Raw genomic sequence first — 26,513 nt, forward strand, 5'->3', positions numbered from 1 at the left:
AAACTTTATTGACGTAAAATGGTTACAAATTTAATATTCAAAGTATTGTCCATCGCTTACTACTACTTTTTCCCATCTTTCTGGCAATTCACGGATTCCCTTTGTGAAAAATTCGGTCGGTTTTGCCGCAATCCACGAATCGATCCATTTTTTGACTTCATCGTAATTACGGAAGTGCTGGTCAGCCAGGCCATGTTGCATCGATCGGAAGAGATAGTAATCGGATGGCGCAAGGTCTGGACTATACGGCGGGTGGGCTAGGACATCCCATTTGAGCGTTTCTAAGTATGTTTTGACCACTTGTGCAACATGTGGCCGAGCATTGTCATGTTGCAAAATAACTTTGTCGTGTCTATCGGCGTATTGCGGCCGTTTTTCTCGCAGTGCTCGGCTCAAACGCATCAATTGTCGTCGGTAGACATCCCCCGTAATCGTTTCATTCGGTTTCAGTAGCTCATAATACACAACACCCAGCTGGTCCCACCAGATACACAGCATAACCTTCAGGCCATGAATATTCTGCGCCGACGTCGATGTTGAAGCATGGCCAGGGTATCCATACGTTGCCCGACGTTTTGGATTGTCGTAATGGACCCACTTTTCATCGCCAGTCACAATTCGATGCAAAAAACCCTTTCTTTTGTGCCGTTGAAGCAGTTGTTCGCATGCCATAAAACGGCGTTCAACGTCTCTTGGCTTCAATTCATACGGCACCCAATGGCCTACCTTTCGGATCATTCCCATGGCTTTTAAACGTTTGGAAATGGTTGATTGATCAACTTCCAAAGTTTTTGCAACCTCTTCTTGCGTTTGAGCCGGATCTTGATCGAGCAATTCCTCCAATTCGGTATCCATGAACTTTGGCGGCGCACCCTCGCGTTCTTCGTCTTCCAAGCCAAAATCACCACTTTTAAAGCGTGCAAACCACTTCTGGCACGTTCGCTCAGCTAGAGCATGCTCACCATAAACTTCCACCAAGATACGATGACTTTCGGCTGCTTTTTTCTTCATATTAAAATAATGAAGAAGAATTCCCCCACATTTTCAAGTGTGGTAAAAATATTGTTGTTTACGCTTCAAATAAAAAATTTATACTGACGTTTGTGCCTTACGACAGTAGCTCTCCAATGAATGTTTGGAAATGTGGATCGATGGAATAATAATCAAGTTACGCCATCTGTTGTAAAACCGCACGAACTTATCGATAGACCTATTACAATAACGGCTGATTTTTCATCGTCACCGCGTACACCCTTTTCGGGTGGTTGGCCGAGCTCCTGCTCCTATTTGTGGTGCGCGTCTTTATGTTGTTCCACAAATGGAGGGACCTACAGTTTCAAGCTGACTCCGAACGGCAGATATTTTTAATGAGGAGCTTTTGCATGGCAGAAATACACATGGAGCTTTGAAATTGCCTGCCGAGGGGCGACCGCTATAAGAAACAACTTCTTTTTCATTTTCGTGTTCCATCGAGATTCGAACATACATTCTCTCTGAATTCCAAATCATAGTCACCAACCCATTCGGCTACGACGACCACAGAATAGGCTAGGGATTTTAGTCCCCCTAACTTATAGTTGGCGGCCGCCGTAGCCGAATGGGTTGGTGCGTGATTACCATTCGGAATTCACAGAGAGGTCGTTGGTTCGAATCTCGGTGAAAGCAAAATTAATACAAACATTTTTCTAATAGCGGTCGCCCCTCGGCAGGCAATGGCAAACCTCCGAGTGTATTTCTGCCATGAAAAAGCTCCTCATAAAAATATCTGCCGTTCGGAGTCGGCTTGAAATTGTAGGTCCCTCCATTTGTGGAACAACATCAAGACGCACACCACAAATAGGAGGAGGAGCTCGGCCTAACACCTAACAGAAGAGTACGCGCCAATTATTTATTTTTTTAACTTATAGTTGCCTAAATCTCAAATATGCCAGTTCAGACATGTCAGGTACGGAGCCGTTTTTCATCAAAGTGTTGCTTCAGTGGCCATTTCGTGATTTATAAATACGTCGGTAAATATATTTCACTGACGAAGTTGTGCGTTGTAGTCACTGAAAGCACAAGGTATACGATGGATGTGTGTGAATTGTTATTACTGACCAATACCGATCGGCACCAATGCTCAATTGGTAAGGAACTGTTGTGTGTAAATAGACCTTAAACATTTGTTTTTTACTGTTTGGAAGTTTATGCGCAAATTCAGGCTGAAACCCAATGCTACCTAGTCAAATTACATTTTGTACGAATTTTGTGACACCCTGTACATATATTTCTTTTGCAGGCCGTAAACTGTTAAAGCTACACAAGCGCCTTGCTTGTGTGTTTGCCGCCATGCACCATTGCCCTTTTTTTGAAACCACTCAGAAAAAATAAACGCTGCAAATCATTTAGCACAAAAGTGTCAACAACAAAAGGGAATGTCAGGAGCAATGGTGGAAAAAAAAGTGAAAGCAATAACTGTAATAATGGTCTAAACATGTCAGAAAATGTGTCTTGTTGAAGTCTTTTTTCTATTTTTTTACTTTATTGTTATTAGATAATATTATTTTTTTTTTTTGCAATGTGTATTTCGGAATAATCTATTGGTTTTGAGCGAATGCATTTTGTTGTTACATATTTGCTCATTTTTTACATTCGTTATTTTTAGAATGATTGATCTGTATAAACAAGCACCCTATTATGGTTGGTGTCGTCGACATCGTCGTCATTTTTCAGTCGACATCACATCGACGCTGCATTAATATTGGCTCATTGTCGACAATTTATCTATAAATTAAAAGAAACGACAAGTCTAATATTAGTTTTTTCCGTTGCTTATTCAAGTTGTAATTTTTATGCAAAAATTTATTTATTTATTTTCGGATGCAAATTTAAGTGATAAAGAATGCAGAGCTCAGTTAAGGGTTAGGTTAGGATAAGTGGCTGCCCTTGCGAGGTGCCCACTTGAACAAATATTCAAAATTCGTCCTTTGTGAGACCATACGGGGCGAGGAGGGGAAAGGAGAAGCAAAGGGAACAGAAAGGTGGAAAAAAGGAAAAATGGGACTTTGAATTAGAGGATGACGACCAACAGTGGCTAATTACGTTCGTATAACCGCTTCAAGCTATTGATGAATTTCAACAAATGTGTGATATTTAAAACCGAAATATCCGCAGGTGTGGTAAAAGTGTGAGCCCAGATGCCTAAATCTTTGCCCGACGAGGTGATGAGATGATTCCACATCGTCTTCCATACAGCTTCTGCAGAAAGGACTTGAAGCAATCCTAAGTCTCACCACATGTACATCTAACGGAAAATGTCCGGTAAAGATACCTACCAAATTCAAGAGCTGTGACTTCGTTAGCCTTAGAAGTTCCTTCGAGCGCCCCCGATCTGCCCGTGGCCAGAAGAATCTCGCGATTTCACACGTTTGCGCACTAGCCCAACGCTCGCTGAGTTCACGCGAGCCCCATCCTTCCAGGCGAAGACGACAGTTTCCTTCTATGACGCTGTGACCAGGAACCCAAATGAGCCTTATATCGAAGTAGTCGAATGCAGTCGAGAGAGAAGTCAGGCATTCCTCGATATTACGCAGGCATTCCTCGATACAGCAGATATTACGTTTTTTGGACACTACTAGCAAACTATTCGTTTAAATTTTGCTTATTACTGAAAAGTTAAATCTTTTTAGAAGCTACCTTCAAAAGATTTTCTGAATCATGAATAAATAGAGAAAGATGAAGAACTGCTTAGCTTCTCAGTAGCGAGAAATCTTGAAGAATTAAGTCGCGGCGACAAATCGACTTACCTGTATAACAAAGGCGATGCAGATTAGTGCTTATAGTGGCTTTGATCACTTTTTATATGGAGAATGGATGATTGTTCATATATTTGCAAATTTTGGGTTAAACAAATGCCTTTCTTCATTAGCCTACGATAGATTAATGTGCCGCATAACCAAAAACCCTGCAAATCATTGAATTTCGTAAATAAATTTTTAAACTAAATATGTACATATATTAATAGACAAGCAATTTTTTATTTATTTCGAAATTTACCTACATACATTTACTTCAGCGACTGTTTGCCCAAATTAAAATTTTTTCAAGGAATATAACGAATATTATTCATACAGAGTAACAATTTTCATTAATTAACCTTCAAATATGACGCTGATTTTCTTTCTTATAAGAGCTCAAAGTATGCAATTTACATTTCTGATGCATGACGTTTAGCAAGGTGAAATCTCAGCATATTTCCGGCAGAACGGACAAGACCATAAGTATTATATTTTTTTTAAATTCCATTTCACTGTTCAACAATAACGTTTGCTCCTTCCTTCGCAGATTAGTTGCATTCCATGTATTTTGTATTTTCTATTTTCCATTTTTTTACTTTCCTACCATAGCATGGAAAATGCTCATTCAGGCATAAAACTGAAGATACTGCATGACTGATTGCATTCAACAAATTTCATATTGTTTGTTTGTCGTCCACCTGAAACTTTGCATATTATAGTACGATTACGAGGGAATAGAGATTTGTTCGATTGTGGTTGGCAAATGTAGTGGTGCTTGCCAGCAGATTAGAAAATAACTTTTAAATAACACTTAGTTAACTTTGTTACAAACATTCCCAAGGAAATTAACAAAGGGAAAGAAATTTATAGAAAGCTGCATTCTTATGTTCATACATCCACACATTCGAGTGAATACATTGAGATCACCGAAAGGTGTATGAGTAAGAGGTTGTGGCATCGCCAAGTGCTGTTGGCATTGTTTACAGAACATTATTTTAGTTTCGACCACCTTTTTTACTTATTCTGCATACTTATTCCACATGCACACAAAATGAGTATTCGTTTTAGACGCACAGAGCTTTCAATAGGGATATCTATGAAAGTACCTACATACCTGCTTAAGTAGTCACATGTTTTTGACATTTCTCTTAGTATTCACTGACAAGTTACAAACAAAGCAAGGCGAGTTGGGGCACTAGAATGCCAAAACATTTACATGGACATGGTATCCGGTGGCAGAATTGGGAATTAGAAGCTACATTAAAAAATAATTACTAATGATAAAAGTTTATTTCAATAACTATTACAACGTGTTGACCGTTACGTTGGATACACTTTTGGAGTCTAGCCTCTGTACTCCACTCGCTGAAGAAGTGATATCGGGATGCCATTAGCCGCGCCATTTATTATCTTTTAGTGATGCGATGGTCGCCGGGTTTATCACATATACTTAATTTTGAGATACCCCCACAGAAAAAAGTCCATAGGGTTCAGGATATGCCACCGAAACGGCAAGATTTTGTTCTCATTATTGGCAAAAAATAATCGTTTAGCATATAAGAAACATCTATAAAAGACACCGTCCACAGAAACTGTCTACCCTCTATGTTTTTCAAAGAAATGTAATTCAATTATTCTACTGTTTGACAATACACACCAAACCGTCACTTTGTTGTTGTGAAGTGGCTGTTGATGTTTTACTAGTTTGGTGACCAATAACGGCAATTTTGCCTTGCATGCCAGATATTTTGCATTTACAAGATGATCTCATAGACTTGGTTAATTGGAGTAGAAGAAAAAATTAATACGTAAGAAATGTTTTCACCGGGCTCTTTCTAAAAACTTAAACCTCTTTGTGTTATCTTTCTGATCTATCTTTTTTCCACCACTATTGTATAGACTTTACAGATCCGTATACAAGGAAAATGTCGTTTAATTTTTTTGTACCTACAATTAAAATCGGGATATGTTTTCTTTATCTCAAATCCGATATATTTAACTTATTCTTATCAAATTGAAAAAATGCAGCGGAGTTTCATTCGTTTTGCCCACGAGTAACTTCATTTCTCTTACCCTTTGCTAACCTTACTGACCGTTGGCAGGAATGAAGTAGCTTGAATCGATAAGAAACATTGAATCGCTGTTGTTTATCAATGACATCGTGTAATGCGATTCACTAATACGTTTCAATGATATTCGCTTTGTTTTCTTTCCTTAGTCCCAATTTTAACGATTTTGCTATTCGGTAACATATTTCATAACGATAATCGATAAAACCAAATCAGCTATTTGGATAATCTGTCGATTATCGCAAACTAAACGACAACAATTTTGTTGAGATTAAGTTAAGTTAAAGTTAATGCAGAAATCAACAAACTTCTTGAAAGGGAAAGAAACGGCAAAGGCGTTTAAAGAGAACCCGACCAAGCGACCTAGCATGATAAATGCTAAAAAACCATAAATATGTAAAAAAAATAATTAAAAATAGTTAAAATAGTTGTAAAATGTAATCAAGTAAAGTGAAACTTGTATTGTATTATTGTATATTATTTAATTGTATATTATTTTGTTTATTTTTATTTTATCACTTTTGACACTAGCCATTCAGCGATGTATATAAATCCTGACCAAATTGTTAAACAACATACTTAATGTCAATGGACAGATGTATAAAATAAATGGGGGAACAAAAAAAAAAAAGTTAAACGAGAAAACAAGAATTACGAGTAGTAGCTTGAATTAAAATTTTGAAATTCTATTAATAAAAACGGGAAGACAGGAATATGTGCTTTGTGTATTTGGCTCATGACATATCGCGTTAGGAGATAGTGAACCTTCAACCAGTGGATCAACGTTTGCTCTATGATCCAAGTGGAGTGGCAAACGGCACAAGAAATTTTTTATTGAGTTGATCGGCTGTGGAAAGGCTTTTTCGATATCATAAAGCAATATATGTACATATGTACAAAAAGTATTAAATAGATATTAATTTCAAATAAAGAAATATTTTATCTTACTTACTTTGTGCAAAAACCTTTACAATAATTGAAGAAACAAACACACAACTATTCGTTCATTTTGATATTTAATTTGACAAAGATGCCACTCTCTATCAGTTTGAACAAATAAAAGCTAACTGTAATTTTTTACTCTATTGCAAGAACTCTTATGCAATTCAATAGAATATCATATTTAGTAACTTTGAATTAGATTTTGCTTCCCCGAGGTCTCATTTTGGCGCAATTTTTATACTCTTACTCGTACATTTTGAGTTAATGTATGTAATTATTGACTGAATAAGCGAAATGAAATGAAAACTTGAGGCAAATTGCAAGGAAATACGGTTTTTAAAGACATCTCGTCTACAGCGCCGCCTAGCGCAATATGCAATATTATAAATTAAATAGGAAATATAGTTCTGCCCCATTTCATGTCATTATATCTCATCACCTTACATCTCCTCACCTTATCTTAACTCTAACCAAATCAAATCCACGCATGTCATCTTTGACGAGAAAAGTTCTCCTGTCAAAAAGCAAATAATTATTTTTCTCGCAACGGGATCAGAGCAGCTGTGTAAACATTAAAACAAATATTGTAATAACTTTCCATCAGTTTTCGAGTTGTGGCAATTAAATGTTAAGATAAAGTGATTTGTAATTTTGCTGCTTTACAATGACGCGCTTCTTGTTTTTAATTTCTTTTATTGTTGCTTGAACATGATTTACGCACTGTCTGTCCATGAAATTTTAAGTGATTTTGCTTTCCAGTGTCTATCAGTTTTTCTTCACTTCACATAAAGCGGAAAATCCCATGATTGACTCTCTCAAGTGCGGAGATGAGATGCACCGTATGATGAGCCATGGTGTGAATAATTTCTACACTCTGCTTCATTGAAACTTCAACAGAAATAATGATTCAGAGTAAAAATGCTGTCAATTCAAGAACATTTGCGTATGTTTTGTGTTTACATACATATGTATGTAGAGGAAAATTAATATAAATTTAAATAGAAAGCCATATTGCGATCGAGCACAAGGCAAGCTGAGTGGTAGCAAGTTGCAAGGCCAAACGACGCTTTATTCAGAAGAGAATGAAAAGAAGAAGGCGTACGAGTGGGGAGGCTGTGTGTAGTGCGAAAATCGATCTAAATTCAAATGCAGATAAAAAACGGCGAACTGTTGATTGAGATAGGTACAGAGAATACATAAATTATAAAGCGATCACTTTTCAATCTTCGACAGCAAAGAAAATAATTCGATAACTGAAGAAACTGAAACAGTTGCTCCTGTGTAACAGAATTTTTAATGATGAATAGCAATAACTCAATTAAAGTAAAAAATATTTTTAAGTTCCATTTGACAAAAAGTGCAATAAAATATGTCTTTTTCGAAAGCCAGAAGCCGATTAAAATACTTTTTTTTAAATAGTATAAAGACAAGGATTCGAAAAGTGTATATACATTATATAGAATATAGAATATAGAAATATATATATATATATATAATTGCCGACTCGAAAAAAATTGCATTACTTATTTTTACAAAGACTTTTCTTTTGAAATGGCCTCCCCAAAGGCAGGAAGGCCTGTTCATGAGTTTGATTAATGTAGTGAGCAGACTAGAAACGAAGGAAAACTGTATACCTTCGTCACGGTTATTCCTGTGATGAGTTAACATACCCAACGCAGACGATCTTACGTGTTAGCGGAAAATGCAATAAAGCCAAAACAAAAGCCTTTAAAAAAGTCTAACGAAAGCCCTAACTAACGAACTCTATGGATAAGTTCGTGCGGTTTTACAACAGATGGCGTAACTTGATTATTATTCCATCGATCCACATTTCCAAACATTCATTGGAGAGCTACTGTCGTAAGGCACAAACGTCAGTATAAGTTTTTTATTTGAAGCGTAAACAACAATATTTTTACCACACTTGAAAATGTCGAATTTCGTGCCAAATAATGTGTTTTTGCGGGGAATTCTTCTTCATTATTTTAATATGAAGAAAAAAGCAGCCGAAAGTCATCGTATCTTGGTGGAAGTTTATGGTGAGCATGCTCTAGCTGAGCGAACGTGCCAGAAGTGGTTTGCACGCTTTAAAAGTGGTGATTTTGGCCGCGCCGCCAAAGTTCATGGATACCGAATTGGAGGAATTGCTCGATCAAGATCCGGCTCAAACGCAAGAAGAGGTTGCAAAAACTTTGGAAGTTGATCAATCAACCATTTCCAAACGTTTAAAAGCCATGGGAATGATCCGAAATTCAAATTTCGAAAAAAAACCGCACGAACTTATTCATAGTCCATTAGAATTATCTTTAATGATGGAAAGAAAGAAAAAATTCAGTTTTTCGCCATCCTAGGGTACAGATATAACAAAATAAATAATGACTATGCAATTAAAAGTGAAACAAACCCTTTTCTTCTAGACTCAATCTAATTTAAAAAATTTCGCTATATGAACAATGTTTATACCTTTCTTCATTATTAATTATAAAGAGTGGATAATCTAGCGTTTGGAACTTGAACTATCGTTTCTTTGATTTATACATGAAATGCAATGCCAAACAATCAGCCAAAAGGGTGGTTAATTGGTCGCCTAGAAGCTGAGGTTGGACTCTAATATGCTATTTTTCCCGACAACATTAAAAATAAATATTACGCCAACAACCCAGAGAGTATCAAAAGTTGGAACATGAAATCGATATTGCCAATGGTGATATAAATGCCGAGCCTTTAAGCAGAATTAAAAATTTGTACTAATCAAATAGGCTACTGTAAAGCCCGCCGTGGATGTCATCCAAACGAACTTATGTTCCATTTCAAGGTTTCCCTAAAAAAATCAAATCAATCAAATATTAACACGCATTTTGCTTATATACTTATAGGTATATAGTATATATACAATACTTTGAGGCATTTGGAAAACACCGCTCAAACCTTGGCTGTTATACTTAGCACATAAAGTTTTGTTTTATAAATTTAATTCCTTTTCGTCCACATTTTCGACTTTTCTCTGACCTTTATGTTGAATTTTGAGCTTTATTGTATTAAGAGACTTATAGCAGAATTTTATGACAAATTTTTTGTGATACATTTTAAACCGTTATATCCCTCTGTTATGACTATTTTTTGCCGTTTCCCACAAAAAACCCTTAAAAGATCCATGGGGACATTAGGGGGTTAAAATGTTCCACAAAAATATTTACCGTTGTTTTACTGCAAGTCACGTGAAATGGTTCAAAAAGTGGAGAAGCGATTTGAGCGAAATCACCAACGAAGTGCTAATTAAATCTAAAGAACTGAAAATATCTGACCGTAGTATCCGCCGCATACTGAAAAATTATCTCAAAGTCAAGCCTTAAAAGATCCAAAGGCGCATGATCTCACACCAAAGCAGCGACAAGTCAGACTTGAGAGAGCGAGATGAGTTGCTTCGCGGACTGAAAGCGGTCAATTTCCGAGCATTGTGCAATTCGTAAACTCCCAACACGATAGGGTTTATTATTATTATTATTGGCCACCAGGAGGTAGCACCCGCCACAGGTAATGGTTTCGGCCGCTATCGTTTTCAATTGTTTTCATTCAGCCTGGAGTCATGGTAAATGCGAAATATAATATTATCGGGAAAGCATTCTGGAGATTGCTTTGAAGCCGTGGGCAGACAAACATTTCGTAGCAGACTATGGACGTTTCAATAAAACCGTCTCACAAAACTCGAGTGAACCAAGAGTGGCCAAAAACAACGTTCCGATCTTCATAACGCCCACACAATGGCTCTCAAATTCACCAGAAGCGAATCCGATGGATTATTATTTTTGAGCCATTTTGGAGAACAATGTCCGAACTAAAAGATTCACCAGTCTCGAGGCGCTGAAAAAAGCCATTGTCCGCGAGTGGGCCAAAATACCTGTAAGACACATTCGGGCAACTAGCGATTCGTTCCTGGACCGTCTCAAGGTCATAGTCAAGGCAAAAGGTGGTCATATTGAGCAAAAGTAAATTGATTCTTAATTCTGTATTATTTTCACACATTTTTTACTTTGAATTGAATAAAAGAAACTTTCCAAACTAAATTTATGGCCAATTTAATTAGTTACACTGCGAGTCCCTCTACTGGAGTTTTGTAACACATCTCACTAATTTACTGTTGGTAACTCTACAATCTTACCTAGAATTAAGGGGTTACATACGTCCAGAACTTTCAAAAAATCGATTTTTTTTTCGATATTTCGAAAATATAGTATCTTAAGAATATACTGTGAAATTTGCATGCGGAAATTCCCAATATTATAGCTTCTACAGCCCATTAACTAGGTTGAGAGCGGTCCGCGCGCTCCTGTATCTCAAACTTTAAACTCGTTTGTCTCGAAACTCCTTTTTCCGACACTGTCTGCATGATAACTCATACTGGTTTTAATATTTTTTGATGCGGTTTGTTTTTAAGTATTCGGAAGTATTTTCTCTATAGATTTTATTGTTGATATTTTTATTAAAAAATTTTATAAACATAATTAAAGTGTGACATTTATGACGTAAAACGCATACTTTTTTTTAAATACTGTAAATTGTAATTTTTTTCGAAACTCAAAAATCCGGCTCGATAGACTATAACTGAAACTTTATTTTACAATTTTTTTTTTTTTACTTTTTACAGATCGATCAACATTTCAAGGAGAAATGATGCAGACCGTCGACGAGCAACTGTTTTTTCACTGTACTTTGGGTGACGTGATTTTTTATATACTAATTTTTGTAAAGAAAAATTAAAATAAATTTGTTTATAAAATTTAAGTACTAATAACCAATGAATACGATTTTTTTATATTTATTTCTACCGTTATCCCTTCTAAAAACAGTTTTCCTTTTAGCGCATTTTTGGCGCTGCTGGACGAATGGAACACCCCTTAAAAGAAATAGTACCCAAATAATCAACGCGCAATGTTATTACAATTAAAAGTCAAATAAAAATGAATTCAAATTTGTTTTCGTTATTTGGAAATCATACAATTGTTGCATAAATTCAGAAATTTCTCAGCAGATTTTTGCAGTTACTATTCCTACTTCCACATGTTGTAATGCGGTTCAAAGATTTTCATTTAAGCTATGCAATGAATTATAAAAAGCCCAATGCTTCACATACACATCTATGTACATATGTACAATTTGAAAATAAATTTAGGTCATGTGGGTGTGTCTGCGCGAGTTTACAGTACGATGGGCAACGATGCGTATGAGCAACATGCATATTGTGACTACGTGCAAACAATGGAATATATAGAGTGCCGTTAAGCTACGCATGCTTGTATGTATATATGTACATACACACGAATATGTATGCAAGCAGATGGCACGTGCGGAAAATTGAATTGAATGAGAAATGATGTGCTGTTTGTAGCCAAATGTGCGCAGATCACTGCTGAAAGTAATTCACAGCAACATATGTGAATGATAATGAGGCTGACAAATGTGTGCCGTTTCGATGCAGAAAATGAATTTGACTGCACATAAGTATGTATGTGCGAATATAAGTAGCATGCTATGCACACTCTTTTGTAGGGGCAATGAAACGAAAAAAAAGAAATGAATTAGAAAGAGAATTGCCAATGTGCAACTTTTTGGCCTTGAGTGTGTGGGCGTCCCGCAGACACATACATAAATACACAGCGCCATGCAGATATTCACTTTGAGCTAAATGAAGTAAGACGAAAGGGACAAGAAATGTTCGATTATTTGAATTTGCGTCATACACTCGTATATTTGAAATACCAAATAAACATTTGTCGAGGCAGCTGGCATGGAAGTTCGACAAAACGTACGACTGGCACTGAGTCAGCTGCACACACTGTAGGCAAATGTTTTAAGCCCACCAGTCAGCTGACTCAAGCGCAGCATTATGTAAATTGCAACAATAACTGCAAGAAAGCGACAATAACGTATCAACACCAGCGTACGGCCGTGAAATCGTCGACCATCGCATTTCTGCTGCATTTGCTATTTATTTTTGCTTGCTGTGCTCTAATTTGTGGCACTTTTTCTTGTTTTTTGCTTTCACGATTAGACCGAATGCGAAGTATACACTTGATAGCATGCCTCTGTGGCTATTTAAGCAGACCTATCAAATGCATTAGCAGTAGCTGTGGCAAAAGCGAAAGTAGAGTGCCAATTTTGCAAACGAGTGGTAGCTAAGCGCCAACTAGGTACTTTACGCCCAACTCGCTAAACACTTTGGCCGGCCAATTGCGTTGCGTTGCGCTGTGCAATGTGCGCAGATAGAAATGAAAATGTTAATTTTGTGCTGTGCGGCAGCTTGTTGGAATGTTTGTTGGGCAAGTTCTCTTATCTTTTCGCAGCTGCTTGCGCTGGATTTTTTTGTTTTTTTTTTGTTTTTTACTTTTTGATTGCTGTGGATATGGGGCGCTGTGCTCATGTTGAGTACCCTAACTGCGGTTGGTGATTATTGGATTATGAGTGTGCTCTGCAAGTTACATAAAAATGTGGTAATAAAATGCGCTGCTGGTGGCTAATACCAGAATATTCAGTTTATTTGGAAAAATAGAAACATGAACTAAATGGTTTATTAAATATCAATTTTATATTAAACAGCAACATTCCTGCGCTAGAAGTAATTTTACCTACGGCCATACAGTGGTGGACCTAACTATAATATTTTTTTTAATATCTACAATGTTTTTTTCTTATTAAATAACAATTTTTGATTAACCAGCAACATTCCTATGCTAGAAACAATTTTACCTTCGACCTACAGTGTTTGTTTTTAATATTTAAAATGTTTTTTTAATAAAAATATATAAAAAACAAAACTTTCAAACTTTATAAAAAATGTTGAAAACAAATTTTCGTCCAAATTTTAAAGTTTTTATTCTGAATTTTCAGAAAAATTTCGAGCATGCAATTGTATAGGTCATTGAATTTTGGTATAATAAAGTGTAAGTTTTATGCGCATAAAGAATCGCATTGAATTATTATTTGCTTGCGCAAACGGTCTTGCGAATTTTACTTCCAAAAGAAATTCATTTTTATAAAGAGTAAAGGCAAAATAGAAAAAAATTAAAATTTGAAATACAAGCGCTTTTTAGCCACTTAAAGTTAGCACTTATTTTACGAAAATTTCGTGAGCCATGCTACTGCTTAGCCGAAAATTTTCAAAAGACTCAGTTTAGAAAATTTAAAATTTATATGCATATTTGTTTAACTTTTATTAAGTGTCAAGGTTTGATTTATTTAAAGAACAAATAAAACATTCTAACTCGAAAAGCGTTATAAATATTAAAAAAATCCTGCATCTCAGTTATGCTCGCCACTGTATATTTGAAATGTTCTGCAACTGAAAGTGACCCAAATTCCAGTACATCTAACAGACTTTATCCATCTTAATCCTTCCAATACGCATTCTTTTACACCTACAAAACACTTAGTGAGGCAAATTTGTTGCTAGTGGTGATACACATAAATATTTTTGAAGAAAATATTCCTAGAAATTGAGAAATTATTGTACCACCCATTAATATTGTCCCAGTAATAAGCAATAGAGGGCCTTTGTTCCACCTACTAACCAAGGGAATATATATGAACACATATACAGTCTGTGTCAGAAGAAAAGAAACGGTTTTTTTCTTGTAACTTCAAGATATATTTCGTTCTGCTTTTTGTTGCGTAATAGTCCCACTCAAGGGCTACGACGCCAGTGCTAACTGATTAGTGAGAAGTACGCGAAGCATTTCGAGGCGGTATTTTTATGCACGCATTCGAGGAGCCGAACTTATCTTACGTCGCGTCTGCAAAAGTAATTAAAAAATCAAAAAAGAGTGTTGTGATGTGAAATCAGCGGTATAAAGTCTACAAAAATGTTGATGACTTTTCCAAGCACGGCTTTAAGCGAGTGACGACAAAAAAGCAGGATAAAGTGATCGTCCAACTTTTTAAGCGAGACCCTTCTTTGCGACTACGCCAAACACGCGCACTTCTTGCTAAAAAGGGAATAGATGTGAGCATCAACGCCATCGAATGACGAATGAAGGAGGCGAACCTATCCTACCATCCCACATCATCAAATCCACAGCTCTCAGAAAATCATATTGAGAAACAACAAAACAAGAAAAAGACGTCACAGTAACGGACTGACCTTACCAGTCCCCAGACGCTAACCCCCTTGAAAATGTGTGGGGAATTATGAAAACGCATATTGCCAGAAAGCCATTCCCCGAATTAAAGCAACTCGTGCGTCAAGTTCGCAAAATCTGGTCCTCTTTGTCGACGAGCTACGCAGATTCAAAGCACGCCGAGAAGATAAACATATGTTGCAACACTGGAAAAAAACTGCCAAAAATTATATACAGCTGTCAACATGAAAGTAGTAGTACCCTTACAAATTATTTTGAAGTCGTATATTTTTTTCCTACAAATCATACAAAAGAAAATTTTAATACCAAATACCTACGAAGGGTTAAGTGATTTCAGATGTGTAGGTTTTAGATGAATAAATCTGATAACTAGATAAATAACGGTTCTTTATTAGCGTCGTTACGTTTTTAAGTGCAACAGCGAAACAGTCTTCAGTTTGTTAAGGCTACACAAATATAGTAACAATAAAATTTTGCACAGATTTAGACGAAAGTACGTTTTTTATTATTTATTTTTATACTTTTTTTAATTTTGGTGAGTGTCATGCATATATTTCTTATGTTTTGACCATAGAGGTTCGAATGAAACTTTGCACCACAGAAGAATGAAAGCAGATCCTGAAATTGAGAGCAGATGGAGAATCTACACAGAAATACAAAATATTCCTTCGTGTTATGCAAAACCATTTTCAAAGAATCAAATTTGCGGAAAAGTCGGAAAAAGAGGGGGGAAATGAAAAACTTCTCTGCGAGACGATCGCAGAATTCTAAGGTGCTCCAAAGAGAATCACATGAAGCTATACAAAAAAAAAGCCACATAATTAAAAAAATAATTGAACTTAAATGCTTCTGACATGATTGTATGTAGGAAACAACGGAAAGCTGGATTAGCAGCTCGCAGCCCACGAAAAAATCCACTCCTGACACCTGGCACAAAAGATAAGGCAAAACGTTTGAAATTTGCAAGAAAACATTCTAGCTGGACTGTTGACATGTGGCGTAATATTTGATGGACTGCCGAGTCTAAAATAGTTTTGTATTGCTGTGAACCTGAACAATATGTTAGACGTCCATCTGGCACCGAAAATCAGCCACAATACACTCAAACACCATTAAACATGGGAGCACAAAGATCGGAGATCACGAAGAAGCTTACAGACTTCCGCTCAGACTGCAGTGCTCTTTTGTGCCGAGCTCCACTGAATTGATGTGGCAGCAAAGATGTTAAGCATAATGAATCTCGCTCGAGTATTCATTTTCACATGAATTCCCCGAATTTGGTTATAAATAAATGAAAAACATGCTTTTAAAAAAATTAATTTATCGTTTCGAAAATCTGTTTGAAAATTGAACGTGGAGTAGGTACAATTTAGTCACTGTATGCATAGAAATCATCATATATGTATGTGTAAGTATATTTAGCTGCTACTAATATATAATTGCATTCATTGTAACTCAAATATGGTGAGAGAAATAATTTGAAATTTATTCAAAACTCAGAAGAACTTTTAAGAATTGTGTAGAAAAAGGAAATAAAAATTTTTTTTTCGGAAAAAACAAGAAAGTTAAAGTAGTGAAAGTTTCAAAATTAAGCACACAAAAATAAAATAAACTTATGTATATAAGCCAGAAGCATCATTTCAAACGGAAATCTAGCACAATAGTGAACTTTGGAGAAATGTGACAATTTATTTTTATTTAGTTTCATTGCAGTTGTAAGATAAAAATGCAAAACATCAAACGGGAAACTTACAAAAGGAACAACAACATCGATGTGCTCGTATTTCATGCAAATATTTATATAAATAATCACTCCTTCAATCCACTCGCATGTTTTTACAAATGTTGACTGCAAATTTACTTGCACATTTGGTAAACAAGTGAGGAAAATCAACAGAATATTATCACCGATGCTATCAAGTTGGTGAATGTAGTTGGAATTGGAAACTGTGGGAAAAGCAATCAAACAATTCGTATGTGCTAGTGATGCTGCTGAAAATTCCAATCCTAGCAGTAGGAGGAAACGGAAAAATTGGACTGTGGCTAGACAAACACATCTGGGAAATAAATAGTTGAACAGTGCAGAGTTGAAGATATGGCATGAGTTACGATAGAATTTACATGTGGAAATACAATGGAATTTTCAACAAAAGAATTGTTATAAAAATAGAAGAATATTTAAAAAGTGGATTACATTGGCACTGACAAATAATAAACGTGATGACCTTTTTAAAATTAAAAAAAAAAAAACATTTAAAATTAATAGGTCCGTTTAGGTCTTAGTTCGTGCATTTAGCATCAAAAACTAATAGAAGCTGATTTATTAAGGAACCAGCTGGTGTCCACGGCTTCGCTTGCGTGTAAAATGGAATGTACGTATCTATTTAGCACTTAAATTTTTGCAAAGGAAAGGCAAATCATTTCTATTTGTAGTTCGCATTTCCTAATATCTACTTAATTCATCTGTACTATTGTGCACCGTTTGCTCCTTGAAGGTGCATGAACAAATAAATTTATAAAGTTTTGGTCAATCTGTTGAAGAGCGGTTTTTGTTTTGATACCCAGATACCCCTATATAGTATGTCACGAATGAGTTTTGACATAGAAAATAAATTCAATTTTTCGGCTTCAATAGAAAAAAATAGTACTCTTTATTCATCTTTGACTTCTTTTTTGTACTGATTCATATTTATTCACACTATTTAGCAAGGCCAATCCCATACTTTTTGATTTAGGAAATAACACCGTTTGTGCCTTAAAGTACCTTTCTGGTCTAGAATTTCGAAAAAATCGATTTTTTTTCATGTTATGACAGTTTATACTTTCAAAAATATACTTGCAAATTTTTATATTGAATTTCATTGTAGTTTAGGCGTTACAATCCTTTAAAACGAGACCGGTTTGATGCACGACGCCCAGGTACATATAAGCGCGTTAACCATGTTTTTCTCGAAACTATTTTTCTGAGTTGGCGTTGGTAATTTCTCAAAAAGTACTGAACCGATTGATTTGAATTTTTAATATGTTATTGAGTTGAGTAGACTTGTGGCTCTCGCGGGTAGCAGAATTATAATTTTATAATCATTTTTTCTATTTTTTAAGAGCGAGAACGTGAAACAAAATATTTTTTTTTGTTTTTCCAATAAACAGATAAAATATATAGAAAAAAATTGTTTTTTGTAAATCTGCTACCCACCATAGCGACATATCTCCTGATGAATACTCGACCGAATTTTTTTTTCAGATTTCCTGAGCAGCCCAATCAGTTACGCAAAAGGCATGTGTTACGTCAGGGGTAGCAATTTTTTTTTTATTGTCGTTGAAAAAAATATTTTTTTAATTTTTGTTTTTTGTAAATATAAAATAGAATTGATCTAATGAATAAAAATGATTTTAAATTGATACCGATTTTTTTTTCTTCAATTTTCAACGCCTTCAATTTTCATGTCTCTAGACCAGAAAGGTGCCTTAAAAGATAGTTAGGAACGCCATGCACAAATAAGATTATAAAGTTTTGTTGATTCTGTTGACGGAAATTTTTCTTGATACACATATTTAGAGGATGGGATATGAATTTGGTTATAATTTATATTTGCCTTTAATATTAGAGGGCATAGTATACTCAGCAACCAGCTGATAAGCGCTTGTGTTACTTGACAAGCTTTGCTATAATTATTATGCAGCAGATATTAATTGATTATATTTCAAATTAACAGCGATTGTTACCAGGGATTACCTAGGGAATTGCCTTTACGTACCTTCATTTGCAAATCGAGCAAAATTCAAAGACATTTTTTTAATTTGGCTGACATTTTTTACAGGTTCTATATAAAAAAAAATATGCGAATTCGATAATTTTTGGCTTAATTAATTTTTTAATAATAGTAATAATAATTTCTTCACTACTATCTCCCACTCGTATGTGGCTAGTGATTGAGAGACTACTGAGTTATATCAACAAAATATATTATGAGAACATCTGCATACAATAATGATGAGGTTTTGTCTAAATAAATAATACATTTACACAGATACACACGTATATCTACATTCTGCGTACATATATATAGGGCCCGCCATCTATCATTACGGATTTGAACTAGGTATTATTTGAAGAATGGTAACACTTAGCTGTCATCTGATTTGACAGAAAATTAGTTTTATTCTTCCGCTGTACGAAAATGGTTGTGTATACGCTCAAAGAACGCTGGGAAATATTGCGACATTACTTTGAAAATCATGGTAATGTTGCAGAATGTGTACGAAAATCACGTACGGCAATGGGAAGAAGAAAAGCACCGAATGAAGCGTATGTGCGTTACTTTGCGAAAAAAGCCTCGGAGCTGCGATTTGACGCAGTTGGATTATTATCTTTGGGGTGCCGTCAAAGACCAGTGTTATGCCAACAAACCAGCAACAATTGATGCACTGAAGACCAACATACGCGATGTCATAGCTGAAATACAGCCGCATACAATCGAAAATGTGTTGAAAAATTGGACCGATCGTATGGGATGGTGCATGGCTAGCCGAGGCAGCCATATGAATGAAGTTGTATTCCATCATTAACCGGAAGGATCGTACTTCAAAATAAAAAAAAAATGTTTGGAAAAATATTGAGTAGTTTCTTTTTTATAGCATTTTTAATTCCGTAAAGTTATATGGCGGACCCTATATATCTTAGTTTTCCCTACAATATTTACGAGTGAAATAATTTTGTAATACTTACAGGTTTCTCTTTCACGACGCACTTATATGAAAGTTTTCCTTTTTATGCTGAAAAAAGAAAAAAAAAGCAAAAAGAAAATAGTAATAACATATCATTAAGACAATCATATTGAAGTGTACTTAGGTTGATGTCACTTAAAATTACTCGCCCAATCGAAAAATCTTCAATTGCTAAGGAGAAATGCTAACGACAGAATTATAGAATTTGTTGCATAAATATTGAAGTGTATATGTATTGCACAAGAAGACTGTTTAACGATGAAACGCCCTCAAGAATAAAATTGCATAAAGCGTAACGACCACAAACAGAGACACGCCCGCACGCCAAAAAACATAAGTACACCTACCATTCAGTAGCAGGCACCTATGCGTCAGCCACATACGCCACAGTTGCGGATATAAAAATTTGGACGCCAAAAAGATGCTGGTGCTACATTTGCTTTTAGATTCTTATGTTAATTGTTTTGAATAGTCAGTCGGTTTTAAATAAATATTCTACATATTTTATTTATTTGTAGGCTTGAGTGTAATAAGATGTGAACTGAAAACAATTTAAATAATTTTGAGATTTAATCAATGTAGAAAATTTTGGTGTAGCTTCTGAAAGTGATATTTCTATAAATTATTATTATTTTTTGAATAGAATACATATAATTAAAAAAACGTTTTATTTTTGTTCAACATTTTTGGAGAATAATTTGTTTTTTGTCATTTTGCTCAGGAATCTCTGAAAATTTCAGTGGGATTCCATTAATTTTTCGAGCTATATTCAAATACGTAAAGCGAAACAGAAGAAAGTACCTCGTACCAGGTCGATAAGGGCGTTGTTAGTATGTGAAGTTTCATTAAAATCTGTCAATTCATTCTGCGTTTACAAGCCATTTAGAATCGACGTGCCACAGTATTTTCTACAATGGAAAAAAAAATCAAGTATTGGGCAGTGATTGCATTTTTATTTTTGGAAGGAAATTTATGAACAAAAATTGAAAGATGGGTTGCTGAATTTAAACGTAGCTGTACAAGCCTTGAAGACGATCCTTGTCAAGAACGTCCAAAAACAGCAACAACTCCAGAAATCGTAGAAAAAATACAGGATATCGTATTGGAAAATCGTCGAGTGACTGGAAAAGATTTAGCAGAAAGCCGAGGCATCTCATTGGGTAAGGTAAGCAATATTTTGGCACAATGGGTGTCGCATTCGCTAGCAATGGAAGAAAACATTCGAATGCGACATTCTCAACACATTTAGAGCGTTTTCGAAAGTATAAAGTAGATTTTGTGCATCAATTCAGCACTATGGATGAGACTTGAGTCTATCACTATGATCTTAAATCAAAATAAGAGACTAAGCAGTGCTGTGAACCTGGTTCTTTGGCTCCGAAACGAGTTTGTGTCCAGAAATCGGACGAGAAGATGTTAGAATCAGTTTTTTGGGATGTGAAAGGAATTTTGTTTATGGATTTCTTGCAAACTGGTGAAGCAATAAATTCTTAATGTTATTGTAACCTTTTAGACCAACTGAAGAAAACAATTTTGCACACGTGTCACAAGAGCATTTTGACAATGGCTTAAATCCATGAATTAAAGTTCGAATTGTTGGAGCATCCACCGTATTCACCAGATTTGGCCCCGTAACGAATTCCATCTGTTTCCTAACCTAAAAAAATGCATGCGTGGAAAGCGTTTTTCCTCAAATATTGGGGTCATACAAGCTGGGAAAGTGCAGCTCTTACAGATTCTCACTTCAGGAACGGACTTCATAAATTGGAATTTGGTTGAAACAAGTGTATTGATGTTCAGAAAGATTAATAGAGTATATTTCTAACCATAAAATTGTCTTTTTCTTATCGAACCGCAAAACCTATTGAACAACCTAGTATCTGCTTAGTAGCGGTGCTGCAAACGATTTACTAACGGAGCGTACGTATGCTAACAGAGCTTATTTGATGTTTCGTTGAGTTATACCAACATAACGTTCCAAAAACCAGAAAGAAGTAAAAAAAATATTAAACTTTTTTCAAATAAAACAACTAAAAGTGAAAACAAAAATTTATAAAAGTGTCGACAAGATATTTAGCTTTAAAAAACTCTTTACTAAATTTTCAACAATGATTATGCTAAGTATTAAAATTACAATATTAAATCTTTTTCAAAATTTTTTCACTTTACTACCTATTTATCACACAAATATCCAACATATGAGATCTTTACATTTGTATGAGATCGTACATTTTGCGTTTTAAGCGAAACACATTTGATAGGTAGGTTAAATGGTTGAAGTACCAGTCTGGCACTACCCAAGAAGTACTGAAAGTTAAATATACAGGGTTGCCCATATTCGACGGACCCTTTGACTCTTTGGGCCCATTCCAATCGACGAGGCTTATCCGCAGGCAACAATCTTTGTGTCAATTGAATCTTATATGGGAATAAATGCAAATCAATGCGGATAATTCGTTGTAAAGTGGTCCGAGCAATGCCCAACTGCTGAGAACGGCGATTTTGAGATGTCCTTGGCGACGTCTCAACACTGGCGCGTACAAGAGCAATTTTCTCATCCGATCGCCTCGGTCGATTTTGATTTGGGCTCTTTGGATTAGAAAGAGCATCACCAGTCGAAAATCTTTCGTACAAACGTTTAATGGTGTTCTTAGAAGGCGCACTTTTCAAATTATTTAATTTTTTATACGCACGTTGAGTTTTCACAATTGACTTCTTTTGTTGAATGTAAATTTCAACAATTTGGGAGCGCTCGCGTGGCGTATACTAATCCATGGTAAAAATCTGCTTGGACTGACGCTTCCAACGCGGTATGTCATTAAGCGATCTCACGTCTCTGTCAAGGGTTGCCAGATGGGTCCGTCGAATATTGGTAACCCTGTATATTTTGCCCAACTGTCATTGTGTTCCTTTTGTCATTCCTCGGTAAACAAATTCTCTAATACGACTCGGGTGAAATATTCTTTTCTTTTCAATTTCAGTTTTATGCAAAAAAGAATAACCAAATTCAGCAAATCTCAAAAATGGCATATATACTTTTCAATGCCTTAGGTTCCCAAGTGGCACATATTTCTTGTATTTAAACATAAAAAAGCAGCCACCCAGAATCTTACCTTCCTTTCTAATACATACGAAGTGTGTTCAAAAAGTATCGCGAATTTTGAATTTTCGCAGGTTACGTATATTCGAATTTCGATTTTTTGTTGGTACTCACGTCTCTCACTCATGCCGACGAGTTCGGAATGTTCAGTTAATTGTTGACAGCTGCTTTGCTTGCACGTGTTTCGGCTCGCCTTCGATTTTTACCTATTCAAAAAGATGGATCAAAGAACCTGTATCAAATTTTGTGTGAAAAACGAAATTAAGTGCGCGGATGCATTTCGAATATTGACTGTGTCATACGGAGAAGCTACTTTTGACCAAAGCAACGTTTATCGGTGGTACAAAATGTTCTCAGAAGGCCGAGAAGATGTGAATGACGAAAAGCGTGCCGGATGCCCGAGCACTTGAACAACGAAGCAATCCCCCAGAAACGCCCAGATTTGTGGAAGAACAAAAATTGTCTCTTGCATCACGATAACGCCCCTGCTCACACTTCGTTGCTTGTGCGCGACTTTTTGGCCAAAAACAACACACTAATGATGCCACAGCCACCGTATTACCCAGATCTGGCCCCCTGTGACTTTTTCTTGTTCCTGAAACTGAAGAGGCCCTTGAAAGAACGGCGCTACGCTACAATTGACGAGATAAAGACGGTATCGAAGGAGGAGCTGAACAAGATAAAAATAATTATTTTTTGAAGTGCTTCGAAGATTGGAAAAAACGTTGGCACAAGTGCATAATATCTCATGGGGATTACTTTGAAGGGGACAAAATAGATATTAATGAATAAATAAATAATTTTTGAAAAAAACACAAAATTCGCTATACTTTTTAAACACACCTCGTTCGCGTTTTTATGTCCACAACTGTACATATAAGCAATAATGCAGGGTACACAAGAACCCAATGTTTGTTTGTGTATAGTTGTATGAATTTGTTTTTGCACAATAAAAGAAGTACTTCACCCTGGAATCACAAGAGAACCTAAACATTGGCTGTCATTTGCATTGCAAATATGTGGTTGTCTACAGCTCTAAGGCTGCGCTTGATATTTAGGTGAACCGATGAAGTATTAAAAGGCAATGAAATACAAGTAAGTACAAGCACATAAACATATATATATATAAGAATAAATGCTGTCGTTTCTGTGAAGAAAAAGTATGTATGTATGTATTTACACAACAGTAATGTTCAGAAACAAATAGGGAATTGAGAAACAAAAAAATTTAGTACAATGGATGGGAAGTTTCAATAAGCGTGTCCTTACATTAAACTGGAGTCAAAGCAATAAAATATTAGTTGATAGTATACTTGATTTTGCTTTTGGTTAAAAGTTTCGTGCATGGATATTAGATCTAGTATAATTGTATGACGAATGGATACGAGACAAAAAAGTTGGTTATATAATACATAGTTGAGTGCATAGAGAGAAGCAACAAAAAACATTTTTTTAAGGCATTTAGACTGGTTTTGATGCAATGGTTTTTTTCCTCCGAATCCATTTTTAAATACGTTTAGATAGTTTAAAGGCGCATTCAGAGTATTGTCAGTTCCCAATTAAGGGGGGACCCTCATTTATCGGGTCAAAAAAATCGATTTTTTGGAAATAAGTTTAATCTATTCTACAACTATTTAAGAATATACTTTCAAAATTTCAAGTCGATATCTGTATTTTTGAAGGAGTGACAAAATTTTTAACAGGACGCGACGGGTGGCCTGATCGCCTGTATCCAAAACTTTAAACGCGTTTTTCTCGAAACATCATTTTTCGATTTTGTGTACACAATTGAGAACGCTGTATTGAACCAATCAGGCTTTACAATAGCTCATTTTAAAGATAATTAAATTGTTTTCAATGTGACATTAAGTGTTTTTTAAAAAAAAAAAAGATTTTCATATTTTTTTGTAATTTTAAAGTCAATTTTTATGCATGAAACTGGGTAAAAAATATCAATTTCGACATTTTTTTTTTAAATCAAAATGTCACATCGAAGGTATTATCCTAAAGTTTTAAAAAAAATTTGGTTTTTTTATTTCAGAAAAAAATTCAGAGCGCTAGAATGTACACAGATAGAATGAGGTGCCATGGACGAGGTGTATATTTCCATACTTAAAATGTTTTTTTTCTTCTCCGAAAATTTTTGTAGACAGTCAAGACATTTATTAAAGTACTTTATGAATTACAAAACGTTTGAAGTTATTTTACCTGAGAAAAAAATTCCCAAAAATGATGCATTTTTCGACCGTCTAAATGCGGGTCCCCCCTTAAAATAAAATATTCACCTTTCAACAATTAAGTTTGAAAAATTGTTTATTTTACTTGATTTTCTTCTTTCATACAAATTTCAAACTTTTTAATGAGAATTTTTAGAAATATTTCGGGCCAATTGAATTTTGTGCTCGGTTGGTGGGTTTTGCAATTTTTTTGTTTTTATGCATTTACTTCAGAAATCAACAAAAATCAACGAGAATTTGAAGACACTTAAAATTTGGACTGCGTACCCAAATTATTTTTGTAAATTAAAAAGCGGAAAATGTTGAGAAAAATCTGTCGAATTTGTAGAAAGCTTATGCAAAGTTTGGGACCCGGATTAATATTTATTTACTAAACAATGAACAATATTTTTATAAAATATTTGAAATTAGAAAATAAGTAAATAGTCGAAACTTCGCAAAATGTTGTGTTTATAATTTTGATACCGAACATACATCTGCATGAAAAAATCAATATTTCCTCTTCTTATGTTTAACTGCTAATTTGAATCACGTTTAATTATGGTGAAATACATAAATAATCAACCTACATAAAAGAAGTATGCGGATTGAAGATATCTCAATTATTTTCGAAGCACGACATGGCCTGCTTTTGCTAAATGTCAATGAATTCGGAAACGTGCGAAAAATGTGCTGCCTCTGCAATCTGAACGAAGAAGAAAAAGTGAAAAATTTTATTGGAAGATGTCCTGTATTCGCTGTGTTTAGAAATATTTATTTAGAAAAATCAGAATTACAGAAAAAGAAATTATAAGGGCATAAAAAAGAGATAACGAAAACGAAAATTGGAGAAAATTTTTTGGTTTTGTGTACATTAATAATCACTTAGCAATCGTCCGTAAAAAACCATGGTTCATGATAGTCTTTTCAGGGAAGTAGGTAATTAATTAATAAAACTCCCTGGCTAACTTGGAAAATCGTAACTCAAATAATAGTCGACCTCGATTTTACCTCTTTGAATTTTTTAGTGAATTTTATCCTCTCTTTATTCACTGAAATGGGACTGGATTAATTCACGTTCATACGAATTCGGTTGCAAATTTCAATCAAATCACTCTGGCACAGGTAAGATTAGGTTAACCTGGCTGGCTGAAAGTCATTACATAGACCTATTAGCCCTTAGTGTTGGAAGATGGAGCTAGACCTTTACGTTTCTTTGTAATAGACATCTTGTAATACGTCTGCGTATTTCGGGAATCTAAGTAATCTCTGAAACTCTAACCCCAAGAGACATTCTAACTTCTCATATTGTAGAGCTCTTAAGCATTTTAATCTGGTTCTAGCTAACGCAGAGCAAGAACATAGAAGGTGTTCTAGCGTTTTTCTCTCTCTCTCTCTCTTCCAGTGCATTGCACAACTCAAAAAATCTTTACAACTCTCAAATCGTGCTTGTGAGCATTCGCGATACCCAATGTGCAATAATTTGTTTTATAGACAAATGATTGTCTTAAATTTTTACAATTCATTCCTTGCCAATCTGCAGTTTTTCT

The 26,513-nt window shown here is 35.2% G+C and overlaps 1 protein-coding gene across 1 annotated transcript in view; it reads right to left on the reverse strand.

Annotated features, from left to right (window-relative positions):
* LOC129240251 (protein sarah) overlaps positions 1-19,699 on the reverse strand; it is a 54,047-nt gene extending 34,348 nt beyond the window's left edge. The window contains exon 1 of the mRNA XM_054875937.1: positions 19,649-19,699. The gene's annotated coding sequence lies outside the window, so the exon portion shown is untranslated. The remainder of the gene's footprint in view (positions 1-19,648) is intronic.
* Positions 19,700-26,513: the final 6,814 nt, after the last annotated feature.

The sequence above is a fragment of the Anastrepha obliqua genome, chromosome 1 (assembly GCF_027943255.1).
Source record: "Anastrepha obliqua isolate idAnaObli1 chromosome 1, idAnaObli1_1.0, whole genome shotgun sequence".
In the NCBI taxonomy this organism is placed as follows: domain Eukaryota; kingdom Metazoa; phylum Arthropoda; class Insecta; order Diptera; family Tephritidae; genus Anastrepha; species Anastrepha obliqua.